This window comes from Peromyscus californicus, unplaced genomic scaffold, assembly GCF_007827085.1.
Source record: "Peromyscus californicus insignis strain IS unplaced genomic scaffold, ASM782708v3 Scaffold_5__1_contigs__length_169319896, whole genome shotgun sequence".
Classification (NCBI taxonomy): domain Eukaryota; kingdom Metazoa; phylum Chordata; class Mammalia; order Rodentia; family Cricetidae; genus Peromyscus; species Peromyscus californicus.
The window spans coordinates 119,352,335-119,373,628 of NW_026294573.1; positions in this window are offsets into that span (position 1 = coordinate 119,352,335).

The following is a 21,294-nucleotide window of genomic DNA, read 5'->3' on the forward strand; positions in this document are numbered from 1 at the left end:
GCTGGAAAAGCCTAACACATACTCATACTGCTGCATGTTTTGTCTTGCATGTGACCCCCAAAATATTAGCCAAACACAATTTCAATACTAAAGGAGCTAAGGTGAAAAGTGCTGTGTCCTTTATTTAAGGAACACAAACAGTACTACAGTCACACAGATGTAATGTCAACCTGAGCATAGAAGATCCTCACACAAATCTATTTTTATTTTAGTTTAAAATTATCTCTATTTTTTTTTCTCATGAACGTTAGACCAACAGCTGTGGAGCCTCCATGGGACTAGACTAGGCCCTCTGCATAAGGAAGTCAGTTGTGTATCTTACCCAAATCTTAAGTCAACCTACTTAAATATTCCTAAATATTTACCGGTCTGGATTTAGACTGGTAAGAAAACAAATGATATTGACGTATGTTAAATTACTAGGAAATAACCTCATGTATAGGGTCAGGTTTTATTTCCTCTCACTCAAAACAAAACAAATCAAACCCCACATATTTCTTGTGTTACCATGTGCATAGATGTGAATATATTACAAGTATAATCAAAGCACAAAATCTGCAAGACATTTAAGGAGCAATTAAACATTTCAATGGACTTTTCATGTTATTAAAAATTGATCATTTGTTGATTGAACAGAATTACATTTTTTCTAGTAGTCAATTTTAACTCTTGAAATATTCATGTATTCCACATACCTCATTTGGCATCAGCCTCAGAGTAGCTATCAACATAGTTCTACTTTGTTTAGCACTGTCTGATGCTATATTCCTCCTGCAATTAGAAATAGCTTTTATTCCTTCTATACTATGGAATCCTGATTCATGTATTCTTATGTGACCCAACAACTCTGCCTGTATAACCAAAATATGTCTGACATTCTTTTAGGTATTGGAATAAGAATCAAATATAGATATGTTCATAAAACATATGTGACCAGCAAAATATTGTTATTGATTGATGGTGTTATACAACCTGAGATCCATGAGGTACACTTATCCTGACTTTACAAATTATTGCGATTGTGTTAACAAAAGCATCGGAATTGTTGATATACATGACTTCACTGATACGGCCTTGGGTTTTATTACTCTGCTATGACCACTGCCACACCAAATACTCAGACCTAGATACTCAGACACATTTTGTTATTTAGACACACTTTCTATAAGTGCCAATTACAGTTAATTATCTTGTCTTTCTGGTATGATATGTAGATAAACTAGTAACTAAAAAGTAATTAAAATTAAATAATACAGTAAGGCTAGGATCCTCTGCTTATTCAAGCAATGTTTACTAAGTATATGTGCTGTTGTAGAGTTCTGGTGGTACAACAACTATATAGGTGATAGATGAGAGAGAAAGAGAGAGACAGACACAGAGATAGAGAGACTGAGAGAGAGGGAGGATGAGGATAAATATACAGATAAATATAAAAAACTTGCCTGCCCTGTTATACTTTTATTTAAGGAAAGGGACCAGTGGATGAAATCAGATGATGTTAAATCCAAAGATGGTAAGCTCAATGGTGACAAACATGATTTGTCATGAAAAACCATTCAGGAGTAGTGGGAGTGTCTAGGAAGATGTTGTTAATAATGTCTATGAGGAGAAAGTTGTCACAGCCAGGTCTCATCACTCAATCCTTGACAGGCTCTCAGGAAATCTATGATCATTTTAATTTTTAACTTTTAATCAACTTGTGGCAGTGTGACCAGCAAAATAATGTTATTGATTGATGGTGTTATACAACCTGAGATCCATGAGGTACACTTATCCTGACTTTACAAATTATTGCGATTGTGTTAACAAAAGCATCGGAATTGTTGATATACATGACTTCACTGATACGGCCTTGGGTTTTATTACTCTGCTATGACCACTGCCACACCAAATACTCAGACCTAGATACTCAGACACACTTTGCTATTTAGACACACTTTCTATAAGTGCCAATTATAGTTAAAGAAGCATCATAGGATGTTTATGGCGTTAAAAATGGTCTTGTTTGTGTTTGTGTTGTTTCTGTTTGATTTTTGTTTTGGATTTCTGGTTAAGTAAATTGCATTGGATTAAATGATAATTTTCACCCATAGGCTTTGACATTTGAGTACTTGGTCCCCAGTGTGTGGCACTGTATGGGTAGAGTATTGTATAAATCTGCTGAAAAAAGTAAGTCATTAGCGCGAACTTTGCAACCTTACAGAATGTTTCTAGTTCCAGTCTGTAGTCTCTGCTTTATTCTTGAGGCTAAAGATGTGACTTCTCACCTTCTAGTCCTGGTGCCTTGCCTCCCTGCTACTATGGACTTTTAACCCTCTGGAGCCATAAACAATATAAACCTTTTCTCCAATAAGTTTTTCTTTTTTATCATGATATTTTAGCACAACAAGAGTATAATATCTAATGGAAATTGGTACCATGGAGTGGGCTATTGTGAAGAACCAAAGAACTGAACCATTGGTTCATGTTTTGTTTTGTTTTTTTTATTTTTGTTGTGGTTTGGTATTTTTGTTTGTTTGTTTTAATGTGGAAGACACTGGATCTTTTGATCTGTAAAACACTTAAATTTTATAAGCAAATCTTAAAGTGACATTCAAGTAGAAACATGAAATAGTTCTAAGAGCAATGAGGATTTTAGGTGCCCAGCTCAAAATGTTTCATGGGGGAACAATATTGGCAAGAAGTCTAGAGGGCATTCCAGCCATATTTTGCCAAAGAATCTGGCTGCCTTCTATCTGTGGCATACAAATGTGACTGGGGGTAAATATAAAAGCAATGAGATAATTTACATGGCGAAGGAAATTGTCAAGACATCAAAACGTTGAGTCTGTGGAGTGTTATCAGTAACCACCATTCTACAGGCCGGACAGCACTTGGCAGAGTGTCCTGCTGCGGAGGTCCTAAGAATCCCCTGGGTGCAACTGAGAAGAGTAAGCCTGTGTTGTAGTGAGGGACTCCACAATGCTGGAACTGATAGAGCCTTGAGATATCTGTTAAGGTGAGCTTCATACAAAGAGTGGAGTAAACTCAAGAGAGAGATTTATGTCATAGATAGCAAGGCTAGAAGGGCAGAGCCATCTAGTCCTCTTGTTACCAGACACAGAGTTACACTATTCGGCCTTCGCCCTACTGGGCTTTGTTCTTGCTTTGGCTCAGTGTTTGATCACTATGCCTCCATCGTTTCCTTCTGTAATGGTAATGTATGTTGTACACCATCATATGTTGGAAGCATGTAATTTGTCTTTTGATATTACAGAGTGTTACAATTAAGACATAACTTTGGATTTTTCAGAAAAGGCTTTGGATTTTTGAACAATGTTAACGTAGTAAAAGACTTTGGGACTTTAAAAAGCGGATTAAATACATTTTCATTAATATATGGCTGTGAGGGCTATGGGGGTCAAAATGTTGAATATTATGGTTTAAATGAGAAATGTCCCTCATAGGCTCCAGTATTGGAATAATTAGTTCCCAGGTGGTAGAGCTGTTTGGGGAAGTTTAGGAGGAACAACTTGTTGCAGGAAGTATGCAAGAAGGGATGGGTTTTGAGAGTTTGAAAGCTTGCTTTAATTCCAGTTTGATCCTTTCTTCACGCTTTCAAAATAACTTCTTTATCTCTCATCTTTCTAATCCTGCTGCCGTGCCTATTGCTTGCTACCCTCCTCCTGGAACCAGTAACTTTGTGTTCCGTATTGTATTTCACTTTTGGAAGACAAAGTTATTGTTGAGGAACAACAGAAAAGCAATTAAGACTTGCATTGTACTTAAGTTTAGATAAGAAACACACCAGAAATGAGAGTCTCGAAGCTTGTGGCTTGTGATCCTGAGAATCTTACCTCAGATCTACCTGAGGAAGAAAGGTCTACCATCCCAAGGAAGTCACCAGATTTATTGTTATCCTAAAAGAATGAACATAGCAAGCCACTGTTGGAAGCGATGCCAGATCAGCAGTAAATAAAATGAAAGAAATGTCACTCTGGCAGACACAGAAAACTATCCTCACTTCATTGTAGCCAAATATATTAGTTATTTATTCTCATTGCTATAACCAAATATAGTGCAAAGAGACATTTAAGGGAAAGGGCGTCTGATTCTTGTTCCACATTTGAGGGGATTCAGTTATATCTACCGTAGTGGGACGGCATAGCAGGAAGACAGGGTCTATGAAAGTACAAGCAGAGCTGGCTGTGTTTTCATGAGTCAGGAATCACTCTAGGCCATAAAACACTCCCCAGTGAGCCCATAAAGGGTCCATAACCTCTCAATATGGCTAGGAATCAAATGTTCAAACACCTGAGACTAGGAGGGACATTTTACATCGAATCACACCAAATATTCTGTTTTGAGAGCCCCACAATGTCTGTTTTACTATGTTATTATTTACCGTAATTACCAGCATTCTTCAGATAGCCAGTCATATCTCATACCAGTATGTGGCACAGAAAGAGGAACCCAAGATAAGGAAGGTTTTCTCCAGTCTTCACAACACCACAGATTCCAGGGCAGGATTGTGTTTAGAAAGGTTGAAGTATAAGGAGAAACATATAGTCATACCTGGAAAGGCTCTTTTGAGCAGGAAAAGAGTGTATGAAGTTTTCAGTAAGAGAAGGAAATGTTCATGAGACAACAATAATTCATTCTCACCATTTGTAAGGCATGTATGTACCTTTGACCTTTAGGGATCCAGAATTTATTCCATTCTAAAAAATAACCTCTACTTAATTTAAATTGATTTCTGGTCCTGAAAAGAGTATAAAATGTATAATTCCACTCCAGCTGGTCAGAATAGACCATCCCAACATTTTGTGACCTGTTGCATATCATATATCATCCCAAAGCTTCTGGGAACATTTTTATCATAATACCCACAGGCATGTCAACACTTCTGGTCTGCTTGTCTGGAAGAGAATAGAATTGAATTTGGAGCACAATAAGTATAAATAATTATAGATGAGTTTTAGAATTAAGCATAACTGCTTATAAATGAATAACAATACTTACCATGCCAGGGTGCTGGAGAGTATCACCTGAGAAATGAGCTATTTGTGGACTTTAAGGAAAAATAACAGCAGAAAGGTAACTCTAACAATAAAGTGGAAAGGATGACAATGACACAGGTGAGAATGGATTTATTAGGGAAATTGGTTACTTCGATTTACTGGAAAATATCTTTTTCCTTATGTCGTAAGAGAATAAAGTTTGGTAGACCTATTTTATAGTTTAGACTGAACACAGTTTGTGTACTTATTTCTGACACTTGAAAAAGTCAGTAGGGTATTTTTCTTTGAATGTTTGCAGGTGTGGATAATTAAAATATCACACTTGCATTTGATTGTGTGAGCATTCTCATGTCTACAAGTGATTTTAATCAACTTCACTGAACATAGGGGGAAACTCTGTAATTAACAAAACTATGTACAATCATTAGAGTTTAGAATTATAATTCATATTGTGTTCTTAATTGTTATTTGCATCTATTTTAACTTCCATTTTTCTCAGGCAGCAATAATTCTTTTCTTTTTGAATAAAACAATATACATATGAACAAAATAAAGTATTTCATGTATAAATACATTCACATATATATGATTGATTAGATGAAACAACATTTAAAGTTTTGCATTCAAATTCAATTATTATTAAAATTCTAGGATCATTTTCATACAATTTTTTTTTTTTACCTTTCAATCAATATGCTTTTGTTGGGAGACGTTATGTGTCTTGGTTTACTTTCTGTTGCTTTCATAAACACCATGACCAGAAGCAATTTGAAAAAGGAAGGGTTTATTTCATCAGACAGCTTATAGTCCATCACTGAGGAAAGTTAAAGCATGAACTGAAGCGAAGATGGTGAATGAATGTTGTCAACTGTCTTGTACCTCCTAGGTTGCTTTCTTTTGTAACCCAAAACCACCCGCCCAGGGGTGCCCTTATCACAGTAGATTTGGACCTTCCACATCAATCAATAGAAAATATTTTTAGGCTTGCCTACAAGTCAATATGATGGGAACATTTTTCCCAATTGAAGTTTCATCATTTTAGATAAACCTAGCTAGTATTAAGTTGACAAAAATCAAATTAAAACAAACAAAAACACTAACCAGGATGATAGGTAATACCATTTGGCTATAAAAGTGAGCCAGAGCTGGGCAATGGTGGCACATGCCTTTAATCCCAGCACTCGGGGGGCAGAGCCAGGCGAATCTCTGTGAGTTCGAGCCCAGCCTGGTCTACAGAGCGAGATCCAGGACAAGCACCAAAACTACACAGAGAAACTGTCTCGAAAAACAAAACAAACAAACAAAAAAAGTGAGCAATGTGTGTTACAAATGTGTACTACCTTAGCATGTAATGCATTATAAAACATCTAGTATAGATTTTCTAAAGAAAGGAGAGAATTGGGATCAGAAAGACTAAGGGGAAGCTCTTACCATGAAAGCTGATAAAAACATTAATAAATTTTAATCATGTCTCTCAGAAGTTTAGTTATCTTTATCAGCTCTCTGATCAAAAACTGACATGAATGGTTCAGAAGAATGAACACTTTTGGGGGGCATACACACATTATCTGATCAAATATACCAATGCTGATAATGAGTACACAAGTACAAATGTCTTCAAACTAAAATGATTCCAGAGTTCCATACCTCAATACCTGCCAGTCATAGTTATGGGATAACCAGAAATCATCCTTTCAGTGAATGCATCAGATAGCTTCTGGGACACGATATTCTGTGTCATAGCACAGCTGTCTGAGGAAAAATGCCAAGTATGTTTATCACTGATCAGTTGCTGCCTGACTCCTTGCCTAACATGCCATAAGTACTCAATAAATACTGATGAAATAATATAATTACTGATCAACAAACTGAAGCAAAACCAATTGATATGTTTATTATTTGTTTAATTACTGTTTGTGAGAGTTGTGAATGATTTTCCTTTTTGCTCAGATTTTTGGAGTGGACAGTTCCATTCAAATTAATTATTTTGATCTGGTGAAAAGAGATTGGCAAATTTATTTCATTTAAAATGTGAAAAGATTAAAATGTGTAATTTACTTATGATAATATTTCACAGATTCATTCTAAAATATTTGAAACATTGAGTCCTGAAATTATACACTATCTAGGTTCAGTGTTGGACTCTAAATTCATTTTTTCCTTAAATGAATTTTCCTTTCAAATGTAAACAAATCAGAGTGTTAGCATCTCATATTTCATTGGTTAATAAGCTTTAAACAGAAACTGAATCACCAGTCTTACATCTGAATGACAAGAGAGCCATGGATGGAAGTCTTCCTGAGGAAATGTTCTACTGAGAAACAATTTATTGAAATGCTGGTAGAAGAATACATCTGCAGCGTAGTCAACAAGTAGACAGTGAATGAAGCATGACTACATCTGTTGACACTGCACAGTCAATGATTAATGTCAGCATGTTTTTCAGTGACTGATATTACAATAACAATAAAGTTAAAGTTTGGTTCTGAGGTATTTCTTTTTTAAGTAAAATATAATTACATAATTTCTACCATTTCCTTTCCTGCAAGCCCTCCCATTTTCCTTACTTGTCCTGTCTTAAAATTTGTGACTTCTTTTTCTTTGATTATTATTTTTAAACGTATTCATATTTATGTAAATACAACATGCTGATTCTGTTCAGTGTTATTTTTATGTATATATTTTAGGGCTGACTTCTTGGTATTTGATAACTGGGAAAGACTAATTTTCCCTCTCTCAGAAATTATGAGTTGGCTAGCAATCTTTGTCTAGCCATGGGGTCCTGTGACTGACAGTTCTTCTTACCACATTATCACGTTTATTGTTGTTATCATTGGTATTTTTGTTGTTGCTGTTATTTTTGTTTGTTTGTTTGTTTTGAGACAGGGTTTCTCTGTGTAGTTTTGGTGCCTGTCCTGGATCTCCCTCTGTAGACCATGCTGGCCTTGAACTCATAGAGATCTGCCTGGCTCTGCCTCCTGAGTACTGGGATTAAAGGCATGCACCACCACTGCCTGGCCATGTTATCATTGCTAAGTCTTGTTTTGGCAGCCATATTATTGAGGTATCATGGTATAGACTTGATGTCATTTCAAAGGGATAATCTCACAACAAGCTTCCTGGGCCTCTGGTTCTTACAACCACTCTGTCCTATCTTCTGCAATATCCCCTGAGCCTTGAAAGCAGGAGTTGTGCTGTAGATACATCTATGCAGCTATAGCTTTCTGCAGTGAGATCCCTCTGTTGTAAGAAGTTTGATGAGTGATGAGAGCTGTAATTAGTGGCTAGTGTAAGGATAAATATTTGGAATGCAATTAAGAATTATGTTTATTTACTAAAGTGTGTATAATAGGTTTGCCTCTAAAATCCATGACCTCTCTATACCTAGGTACATGGATGGTTTTCCAATATCAGGCATGAGTTCTCCCTTGTTGAGCAGTCCTAAAGTCCAATTAAACAGTTGTTTGTTGTGGCAAAATTATTATTAGCAATATTACACCTATATGGATATTTTGCTGAGCTGGTCATGGTGGCTCATAGGTGTCATAGCTGAGTAGGAAAACTGATTGCTTTTCTCTTTGACAATTTCCATAGCACCTTCTGGTACTATGACACCTAGTCCTCAGAGGAAAGCTTCAGGTAAGATCTAGCTTGAGTTATCTGAATCCTTTGTCTAGATTACATGGTATCTTTAAAAATAAGGGATTAGGCCGGGCGGTGGTGGCGCACGCCTTTAATCCCAGCACTCGGGAGGCAGAGCCAGGCGGATCTCTGTGAGTTCGAGGCCAGCTGGGCTACCAAGTGAGTTCCAGGAAAGGCGCAAAGCTACACAGAGAAACCCTGTCTCGAAAAACCAAAAAAAAAAAAAAAAAAAAAAATAAGGGATTAGCTCCAATGTTTGTAAGTCAGTCAAGCACAATAGTAATCCCTATGTCTCTTATGGTAAGCATTGTCATCACAAAATGACGTAAGTTTTAAATGTATGTATATAGATATAGCTATGTACACAGATATAGATATAGAGATATGTGTGTTTAAGTTTTATATGTATTATACATGTGTTTGTAAGTTTTATATGTGTGTGTGTGTGTGTGTGTTATGAATGTCTTTTATAAAATTTTTGGCACATAAAATAATAGGAATCTTTAAGGCTGTTTTATATATCTTTTACATTGTTGGTCTGTCTTCCATTCATCTTCTTCTGTGTTGACCTCCTTATTACCTTCTCAATTAACTCCCCTTTCCTACTTTTTCTATTTCCCCTTTCATAACACCAGGAGACACCATACCATTCCACACAGGATCTGGAAAGTTTGAGCTGGGTTTGACTTGCAAACTTCCTGTATGTTTTCTAGCTTTCATAGCACCAGAAGGTAAACTGGGCCCACTTGCCTCCCTTAAAGCCCTCAACACATTGTCCTTTTTCTTTCTGTCTATCAATAAGTTAACTGACTGACTGTTTGATAACGTTTGATCCTACCCTGGAAAGCAACCAATACTGTGATGAAACTGTGACACCTGAAAACCATAATAATAACCAAATAATAAGCAATAATGGCACTGATTTCTTGCTGGTAACAAACAAGTAGCTAATAGGACTTAATACCTGATCAAAAGGAGAGAAAATATGACTGCTGTCAGAAGTCTAGCTGACTAGCTATAAGAATTATGGTTTGGCTCTTAGACGAGAACCCTCTACTGCAGTATGATTCTTAACTACTTAAAATGTAATTTTGTACCCACATATAAGTGTAGCTCCCGTTCCTCATTGAAGAAGCTTTCCTTTGCAGCAGAGATCATCACAGGAAACCATACTTTAGAGATCAATTGTATAATTTAGAGATCAGTTGATTATGTGGTGCCTAACCTCAACAAATACATCTACAATACAACTCCTGTACCTAAGAGGAACATTGCACAAAAGATGTCAGAATTATTGTAAGATCCAGAGGACTAGGAATACTGTTGTGAGGTTGCATCTGCTTGCAATGGCAGAAAAGCTACATCCACAATCGTACAACAATATAGCTGCCTACACAGACTTGAACAATGACAACACCAATAGACACGGAACAAGGAGGCAGAAAATCTCAAGGGATCCCAACACTAGACAAAGGACCACATACAGCTAATGAGTTCTGAGAGAAGGAGAACTAGCCTTACCCAAGGATCAGCCCCTAACTGGTTATCCAACATCAAGTTGTCAGCCCTGAAATCATACACACACAGGCAACATTAAACAGACTCGGAACATTTCATGTGTGACAAAAATAATCAAGGAAAAAGAGGCCATCAATTTGGAATGAGTGATATGTATCATGGGATGCTTTAGAGGAAGGAGGCAAGGGAGAGAGTAGAGAAAGAGTGAATTATGCAATTAGATTATATTTAAAATAAAATAAATTTTAAAAATTAAATTGTCCATTTCAATTGAAAACCAGATGGAAGGAATAATTTCAGAGAAAAACCACAATAATTAGCAAAATGTAACAACAACTTATATGATCTACAGTTATAGAAAGGATAGATCACAAAGTTAATATTCTAGGAAAAATAATAAGAATAGGTCTAGAATTTTCTGCCTACTTATCTGTTAGCTATTCATTGAAACTGGTAGTCTTAAAATATTAAGAATAAACAATCTTGAGACTAAGTTTGTAGACATATGCTGAGACCTCACAAAGCTACTGGTCTTTTAGTGCTTTGTTATCCAAAATGTAAGGATGTGATAATGCATCAAAATGAAACTAGGAAGAATAGCCCTATAAGGCTACTTGAACCACAGGACATTGGTTGCTGAACATGAATAAAAGGACTCAAAAGGAATATCACATTCACCATCTGTATTCTAGAATAAGTTAAAAATTATTTTTGAGAGGAAACTTTGATCATTTATTTGATTATGATTGTGGTTAACATTGAGTTTGGACTTCTTGTGTTGCCCTTTCTTTTCTTTGGCAGTACTGTGGATTGGACCAAGGGCTTTACAATCCTTAGACAACCGCTTTGTCTTTGAGCTACATCCCAAGCTCTGAACTTCTCTTGGTGCATGTATTTGTGATGATTATCTGCTTCAAAGGAGTTTAAAATAGTAATTGTTGTTCATCTATTAAAAATAGAAAGACGATACTTTCTCCAGAAAAGTAATTAGATAATACAATAAAAACCTTCTTATTCTTATGGGATTTTGTTTCTCACATACTTTATTATATTTACAACTTTGAAATGAGCATCTTGAAAGGAATATCAAACTACTTAAAGACACCCAGAAATCATAATATTTAACTTTTGCCTTTTGGTGTTTTCCCTGTTCCATAAGTACAGGTGTTAACCATGCCACATGCACTATACTACCTCCCTTATATATTTAAAACTGCATTTCATTATCCTGTCTCGAATTACTAGAATCTTCATAGTGCAGAAGATCTGAGTCCCTACCAGCTCATGTTTTCTTAAATCAGTAGAGGCAGTTTTAAAGGAAAAACATTTCTCTTCTCCACTGAATGTAGGATTTAACTGTAGGAATCTCTCAGAGAAGTAGCAGCCACGACAGATGTAAGGCTTAGTAGAATTATGAATATGAATGAATGAAAAGGATAGGAAACTGTGTGATTACAAGCAATAAATGACAAATGAAATTAAACGTTAATGACTATGGCATTAATTGAGTTTTACTCCCTCTGCTAAACTCTTTAGTAAAATATATTATCACATAATTTCCTCTATGATGCATTAAAATTTGTAATATATTAAAGCATCAGTTATTATGATACTTAAAATATATGACATGCTTCATTTTGCATCATTGTTCACCAGCCCAGTACATTATCACAATATCACAGTGATTTGTTAGTATTCCACAACCTGGGACATGGGAGCTAACTTCGTCATTATACTCACAGAAAATGCCTTTTTTATTGTAAGATTTATTCAATTTGAATAAAAATCCTTGGTGAATTCATTCTTAGACTTTATCTCCACCCAGGGGCACTCAATTTACATTAATTTGGAAGAGAGCTTGTATTCAAACAGTCCATGGGTTTCTTTGAATCCTTCACATCTATTTTTGCATAAGAATGACCTTGGTGCCACATTTTTTTGTAACAATATGTCAAAGAGGGCAATGTCCTTCTCTTTTTGACCCTTACTGAACTCCATACTAGACTAACTGGGTCTGCAGATATCTTAACCTGAAGCTGCATGATGAAAAGATCCCAAAAGCAAAGAGGAAATTGATGCATTTCAGTGTTCATTGGCATGAAAACTTCATATTGTTTTATTGACATGATATGTGGGCTGCCAAGTTTCTTCATAGGTTCCAAAGAGTGCTATGACTTATGCAAATTTATTATAATTTGAAACGTCAACTTATCCTCTTCTTCATAACATAGAAGCATGTTTTGGCATCACAGACCTGAGACTATGTTCCTCTGCTCAGGTTCTTTGCACTGCTGTTTGCCAGACTTAGAGCACTGTCAATAATTTTCAGCACCTACCTCTGTGCCCTGTATGTTGTTAAGTAGTCAAAGACTTGTAAATTATCAGGGATATTTCAAAATGACCAGAAGAAAGGATTTTCAACATTCTCAACACAAAGATATTTGAGCAACGAATATGCCTATTAGCCTTATTTTAAACATGTGTCAGCATATAAGAATATCCCTCAGTACTCCATACGTTTCTTCATTTATTATGTATCAACTTAAGAAATTAAAAATAAATGCATGAATGAATTAATACTCACAAATATATCAAATCTTATTAAGATGCAGTTTTTTAGCTACAGACAAGAGACTACAAACCTTGATATGAGTACTATCGTAGAAAGTACTATCCTATGTAAAAATTGTACAAAATAATAGCAAGCATAATGTGTAATGGAGTTCGTGTACAGTACTATTATATCTATTATGCTAATTGCTGATCAAAATGTTCCCCAAATATAGCAATGTCTCCTTTTTAAACTATGTTAATTCATTTCACTAAAACACCACTTCTTTGTCACGATATTTTGCTTCATTTCTTTTTTAATAACAATGCCCTACTACTATCAACATAGCCACTTAATAGGCAAAATAAGTTTGCTTAACTTGGCATAGTTTTCATTTTATGGCATTTTCAATTGTAGTAAGAGAAAGTCACAAATTCTCAGAGAATATTAAAAATAATTCAAGTAGAAAATATATACATCTGGTCATTGATAAACTAGCTATATGTTTAAAACTGTAGGTGCAATATCTATCAGGGGTAGTAGCCAGCTACAAAAGTGTCACTTTTTTTTTTTAACACAGCATTATCTGTGCAGCCACAGAAAATTAAATGCACTTTTTCTTAGGGTCATTTTATAATTCTTTAGGGAAAAAGCCTAAAGCTTTGTTAGCAGACTTCATTTTTCAAACTAGAAAAATCTAGAGATTAAGGTGTGATAGAATAATTCTATCACAACCACCAATGACTTTCAGTTCATAGTTCTCTTTACTAGAAGTTATGTGGCATATCCTGTAATTTTAACTACAATAAAACTAAGCGAAGTGATTCAGCTTCATCTGACTCTTACAGTATGAGCATAATATTAATTTATGTATAGCATCTGCAATTTAGCCAATTTTACTTTACTCAAAAGCAGTGTAATGAGCCTAAATGAAAAAAAACTATACTCCAAATTTCAAAACTTTTAATAATAAATAAGAAAATTTTAATCAAAAAAGTTCTATAATATTAGAATTATTTTTCAATGAGATTACCAGCTGAATGTAGAAAAATAATCATTCATTCAGCCCCATGTTGCACTTCTTTATAAAAATGGTTGCAAGAAAGGAGTTCGGCATTCTAGGCATATCAGTCGCCTTTTCTCTTGTTTTGTTAAAATTTAAATTTATTTTTGTTAGAGCCAAAACACGTAGGTTAATTTTTCAGGTATTAAAATTAAAAATCCAACTTAGAACTCATTTAAAGATGAAATTAGCTCTACAACACTAACGGTTAGATAATAGAGTTACTATTGCTTTCCCTCTAAACTTAAACCTTTCTAATAAATGGCTATTGACTGGGAATGCTATTATCAGGAGTCCTCCGCTCACAGTGAAGATGTACACCGTGAAAGTGAAAGGATTACCCCTCTCATCCTTACACATCGACTCGGGGGTGAGGATTCTTGTTTAATCATGTGGAAAGATAGTTTAATTGTGCATAAATCTCTCTCAGAGCCTCTATGTCTAAACCCCATAGGTGAAGGCTAGGGAATATAGTGCTGGCACAGTGGTTCAAGTAGGTTCAGTTCTCTTGTCTTCCATCCTGTTGTTTACATATTGCATCTCAGAGCCAACTACAAACATGATAAAGACAGAAACAATTCCAAAAAAAATTGAGATTTGTAGTACCTTCCAATCCTTCCCATTCAGCAGATTTTTATCCATTATCGTCAAGATTTAGTATGTGATATTAAAATTCGCTGGGAATTTGAGACTATGCTCTTACATGTGGACCAATGCAGTACTCAGGAAGATTTTCCTAAAATTTAAAATCCACTGAAGAATAATAAAACCAAATCCTGTTGCCCTTTCAGCTATTAAACATTGCTGTGCTTAGGGCCAGGGAAAATAATCTGAACATCAGTGATGTACCTAGATTTAAATTAGTTCCCACTCATGATCTACGTACAACATAGACTCCCATCATCAGAATATAGAAAACTTACCATGTTTGACATGCAAATACACTGAGGTATCAAAATAAAAGACTACAGAGTGTCTACTGGAAGTAAAGTGAATATGCAACCTATTCAATCTTTGTACAAAATAGTTATATAATAGAAATGTAAATTTGCACATGGAAGTGTTCTTTACTTTTCTATTATATCTTCTAAATTGCCAATGTCTTAGTGGCTTAAGCAACATGCATTTGTAATTTCACACATTCGTGTCTCCAGATTTTAAGTCTGTTAGCTGGGTGTTTGTCAATGTGTTTTTAAGTTGCATACAGAGTGTGAGCTAGAGGCTTCTGTTGGTTCTTCTGGACCCAGAAGACAAGTTCCTCTTACAAGTCCTTCTACAGATCATGGCAGCTTACTTGGTTTCTTTCAGAAAAGGCCCAGTTAGTTCCTATCTCAGAATGTGTGATTAAGTTGAGCCCTCTCAACATCATCTCCCTTTTGGCTAATTAAAATGCAACTTGTTAATTTTGAAAATTACCAAATATTTTCATATTAGCACTTAGTGTATACCACTAAGAACATAGGAGAAGCATAGCTACACGTTCTGCCCACACCCAGGGAAGCGAGGTTCAATAATTATACACCAGGAAATGAAGAACATCAAGTCATTTCAGTATTCCCTCCCACAAAATATGTAAACAGACAAGGACCTCTATCCTAGATATTCTAGTTGACACCAAGGCAAAGAGTACATCAGTATTTCTCTTATGATTTCATTTGAAGTTATGTGCATGCATGTGTTGTAAGCTTGATAAGTAATTAGAAGAGGACTACATGTGTCACATCTATAAAGCTTTGAAAATCAAAACACAGAATGCTATGTTATTTTCTTCCTACCTGATTGTGAAAGATTGAGCTAAGACAAGCCCTCTCTAGTCTTAGTTTTACATTATTGTAGGTGGAGTCCTTCTTCTTTCCATCATTGGAAATTTACTGTGAGTGGAAACATTTACTGTGTGAAGAGAGTTAATTACTGGGAAAATGTTTTCTGGGAGCTAATTGTCCCAGTCATGAATCATTATGTAGTACAGAAAGGGCACATGTTCTGTGACATCTTATTCACAAAGGAATACAGTAAACCAGAATATTCCTGTGAAAGTCAGGGAGGAACAAGCGGTTAGAATAAGACAGAAAAGCCACAGATTTTCATCAGGAAGAAAAATAAGGCACTGAATGGCAGGAAGTGGATAAACATCAGATTTTAAGGGCTAGAGAGTGAAATGTAAAGAGGAGATTGTGGATCTTATGTGATGATGTCATTAACGGAAGATTGTGGGAAGGAGCCACTTAAGGGGATTAGTACAAAGGGTGGTGGTTTAAAGGAAAAGGCAAGAGAACTGTTTACTGTCATTGTGTAGTTTAAGTCACTGTTTGTCCACAAATTTGATTTATACAGTATGTCCAAGTATATTCCTAGTGATCTATTTTTTTATTTTTCATTATTTTTAAAATTTTTTAAAATTGATACATATTTCCCCTTTCCCTTTCCTCTTTCCAGTTCTCCCAAGTAAAACCATCTTGCTTTCTAATTCATTGCCTCATTTTCTTTAATTGTTTATGTATATATATATATACATATATATATATACAATCTAATTAATAGAGCATAAGGTGAATGTGTATATGTATATGATATTTATTCTATATATTGTTACCTGTACATATATGATTTCAAGGTTGACCACTTGGTTTACACACTTGTAAAAATTATGTGGTTTGAAAATTATGTGACAGAGTCTTTACTTGTTTTCACCAGACCTTTGATAAAGGAAAGCTCATTTCTTGACAAAAAGAGGACAGTCCTTTAGACAGATATAGGAAGATTCTTCTCTAGGTAGAAGAAGAAGGTTCATCTCTACTTGGATAGAAGAAGGCTTTTTTGGTGGGTAGAGAAAGTCTCTTCTCTAGACAGAGAATTGTGATTCTCTATGCAGTAGGCAATTCTTTAGATAGTTAGGGAAACCTTTACATAGAAGAAAATATTTGTCTCTAGTTAGATAAAGGTAAGCTCTTCTCCACCTACGGTCAAAGCTCAGATAAAATTCTGAAGGAAACAAACAAAAGAAACAAACAAACAAAATTTCAACTAGATCCACAGGCAAATGGCACAGAAAGTAATCATCTACTTCACAGTGAGTATAGTAATTTATAATGGATTTGCTCATCTACAACACAGTCAGTAAATGAAACTATTCAAATGCACATCAAGTGTAATAAATAAAAACAATAGTGGACAGGGATTCCAAACTGTCAGATCCTGAATCTAGAAATGTCATTATTGTAATAATTACAACTAATAGAGCTGTTAGCCACAGGAGTCTCATGGAAACCCACCCCCAAACAACCCAGACTGTTGCCATGGCTATTAGTTACTGTCTACAAACTGATGGTAAGGTTATATTGCTGAACACAACACCTACACAGCTCACTGAACACAAAGTTGGTCTGGTGCCTACCTACAGCCTTCACCCTTACTTATTACTGTTCAGGTTACTGGAAAGGACTCTGCATGCTAAGAAAGAAGAAAGATAAACACCAACCCAACCACAAAATCTTGTATCTAAATGATGACCTGCATGCAGGAAGCAACAACACAATACTAGCACAAAGCTTGTAGAAGTAACCAACCAGTATCAGACTGATTGAAGACCCACTGTATGAGATGTAATCTATACTCAATACCACTTAACTGGCCAAGATCCTGAGATGAGATATCCCAGGGATCCACAGGAAAATCAAATAGTACTGTCCTGCTAAAGGAGAGTAGCAGCAAAATGACTCCTGATGACATTCTCTTAAACTTGTAGAGTAGTGTTTTACTCAGTCATCATCAGAGAAGCTGCCTCCTGCAGAGCTCCACAGCTGGACAATGTGCAGGGAGTGAGAGACTTTGGAACTCTTGGTCGTAAATGCAATGTCTCCACTAATTCCCTCTCTTCAGAGAACTGAAGAAGAGGCGGCAGAAGTATAGTAAGGGCCAGACTGGATGGAGAACCCAAGGAAATAAATCTGAGCACTGCAGGACTCAAGCACAGGTGAATTTGCAGACCCTGTGACAGAGCATACAAAACCTTCGCAGATTTGGGCCTGGTAGGATCCTAGTGCTGAGAGTGAAAGTGGACACAAGCCCCCATCCTTAAAGCTGAAGCTAGGTCCAATTAATAACAACTCACAGAAGAAACACTGGTTTTCTCCAAAGGAGTCTCACTGGGTGTACAAGCCACTCTTAACAAAAGACCCCATGCCCAGCAGTAGACGACATAAACAGAGCAAACTTAATGGTATTTGGAGTTTGTTTTTTCTCTCTCATACGTAATGGGTTGCCTGAGCATTTTCTTTTCTCCTTTTCTTTTTCCTTACTGTAAGTGTAAAGGTCTTTTGATCATGCGTCTTGGCTTCTGATTGTGTATTTATGTGGTTTCTGTGATTGTTAATATGTGTGCCTCTGCATCTGTACGTGTTTCTCGGGCTCTTTGCATTTCTATACATTTATTTTGCCCTATTCGGGGTTCCTTGGTTTTATTTTATCTATTTTACTGTTACTTACTTTCTTTTTTAGATGTCTGCTTGTTTTCGGATGAGAAAGACTCAAGAATGTGTATTTTAGTGGCTGGGTAGATGGGGAGAATCTGGCAGAATATGGGGGAGTGGGAACCACAATCAGAGCATATTGTGTGAAAAAAAAATCTATGTTGAATTTAGAAAGTCTCAAAAAGTGGGGAGGATGTGATCTTTGTAAATAATTCTTATATTTTGTTTTTCTTATCTGGGTAGTGGCTGAAATGTGATTATTTTATGTGAAGTTTCCTTTTAGAACTGAAATTCTCAGTTTCTCTATATAACCAAGCTCTCTATAAAAAGATTGAGGTGTGTAAATAGAAAAAATCTCTGTGTGGAGAAAATTTAGGAAGGGTTTAAAATTAAATTTAGCTTTCAGTAGTCTGTTTTTATATATCCTTAAAATGATATCCACAGAGCATACAAGATCTTTAGGGCCTTTTATCTTGCTATATATCTTATGGATAAAAATCCTGTATGGTTAGCAAATTGAAAGGTCAATTACATGTGTAATAAAATCTTAGCTGTCAGTTAGTTACATGCCATTTATTATGCATCTGTCTGCTGATAAAAAAGCCCCACAAACTTATTCATCAACACTCATAATGAGGAAAGAGAAAAGCATTAAGACTGTGTGGATGATGTGGAAGAACAACATTACTGCCAGACTTTCTGTGGTCTGCTGAATTGTTTCTTCCCTGAAGGTTAATGTATCATATCTGTCTGACTACCTTGTTTTATAAATCAGCTTGCCTCAGAGACAATGTGGTGTGGTAGCAATAACTCCAAAACTCTAATGACAGGGAAGCAGTTTTCTGGTTCTGATTGCTGAAGGACTTTAGCACTTAAACTAGGCCCACGTGTTCGAAAAACAACTTCTCCCTCTACTGATAGGTAAATCAGAATATGCCCTACATGTCCTGCATGCTCATAAACTGCAGCACCCTATTTCCCACTCACACCTTGGGAAGATTTGCAAGTCTGTGAATTTCTCAGGTTCCCCAGGGAGCCCACATGTAACCCACATGTGCTAAGGACATACTACCTAGAATATGGACAGTTGTTCCTGCCATGATTACCTCATGTCATTGGAGAGCTCTCCCGGAAGACTAACTCACCAGCAAAGACTGCATTTTGTTTTTCTTGAAAGGTAAAGTTTAGTTAGAAGGTTCCTGGAAATAATATAAGAATTTAATTTTTTTATGATGAAATAAGAATTGTGTGTATCATGATACCATAGAAGACCCCTCCATAGTTGTTTACAACTATGTTTATTTGTAATGCATATCAAATGAAATTTTAAATGACATTACTAATAACCCAAATCTGATGTTAAAACAGCAAGTCCCACTGTCTTCTACACCAACGTGTGTAGCATGAATACTAAAAGTTCTTATTAATAAAATCAAACCTGAGCCAGGTATTGGGGTGAACTGGAAGATCAGAAAACCAGAACAAGCCACAACTACCTCACCTCGCTGGATCCTCAGCTGGTCTTGTTTCCTCAGACTGGAGGCCTCCGTGTCCTCATATCCGAATGACTCTCAGCTGAACTGTGCTTCTTGAAAGCCTGAAAGCTTAACCAGCCAAATGCTTCTAGTTTCTGGTCCTCACACCTTTTATACCTTTCTGCTTTCTACCACCACTCCCTGGGATTAAAGGTACGCTTTCTGTGATTAAAGGCGTGATGAGTCACCATGCCTGTCTGTATCCTTGAACACATGGATTTATGCCTCTGGAATGCTAGGATTAAAGGCGTGTGCTACCACTGCCTATCCTTTATGTTTAATATTGTGGCTGCTCTGTCTCTGACCCCAGATAAGTTTATTAGCATGCACAATATTTGGGGGAACACAATACCACAAACACGACCATCAACTAATAAATGCTCACAATTTTAAACCTACTAACTAGTCCTCTTCCCCACAAAGTAGTGAGGGGAAACAAAACTGATTCATTTCTTAGTGTATTTGGGATAAATTTTTGCATAATTACTCATTATCCCTTTAATCTGTATTCTTTCATCAGAAATAGTTTTCTAGGGAAATGAAGCAGAGAACCTCACATAATTCTGAGATGGTAGAATTCCTAGATATGTCTGTCTTCTCAGTTTTGGTTTTAACTTAGAATTTTTGTTATTGTTTTCATTTTCTTGGTTGGTGCTGGTTTAATTGTGGCTGACCAGCTTCCTTCAGTGTGTCCTACTTAATCTTTCCACATACCTTCAGCTCCCATCCCAGTGTCCTACCTCCCTTTTCTTCCCTAAGGAAGGCATCCATTTTAGTTCTAATCTCTCTTAGGGAGTTGCTTCCTTCTTTCACGATAAGTTCCAAAACAGACTCCTCAGCCTTACCTGCATTTTGGGAAAATGGTGAAATTAAAAGGCAAAATACTCCACGACAGGTATTTCTTCTGCTTTTTTTTTTCCAAAAATGGCCAAATTGATTTCTCCTGTCTTACATTCTTTGACATCAGAAATGTAAGAGTAAGGTAACAATGGTAGGACACTAGCTTAATAGATTCAAAGCTTTTCCCATTTTACTCAGTGAGAGAATATACATGGGATAGGTGATTCTTTATACAGTAAAAAGACTCCCTTTACTAGCCATGTAGGGTTAAAACACAATCCTTTGATGTTTTTGAAAGCAGACCTACAAATACTTGTTCTGTACGAAACCCATTTAGTTTTATAAATATATAAGAAACAAAAAATAGTGCATTCTGTTAAAGCAGCTTTAATGTTAAGGCGCACGCCTTTAATCCCAGCACTCGGGAGGCAGAGCCAGGTGGATCTCTGTGAGTTCGAGGCCAGCCTGGTCTCCAAAGCGAGTACCAGGAAAGGCGCAAAGCTACACAGAGAAACCCTGTCTCGAAAAACCAAAAAAAAAAAAAAAAAATTAAAAACACCTTGAAATCTAAATTCACATGAGCAAATTTTAGATATTTTGAAGGATTTTGTACACAATATAAACCAGTTGTATATATATAGCTGCAACCAATTAGTTAATATTAATTCAATATGCA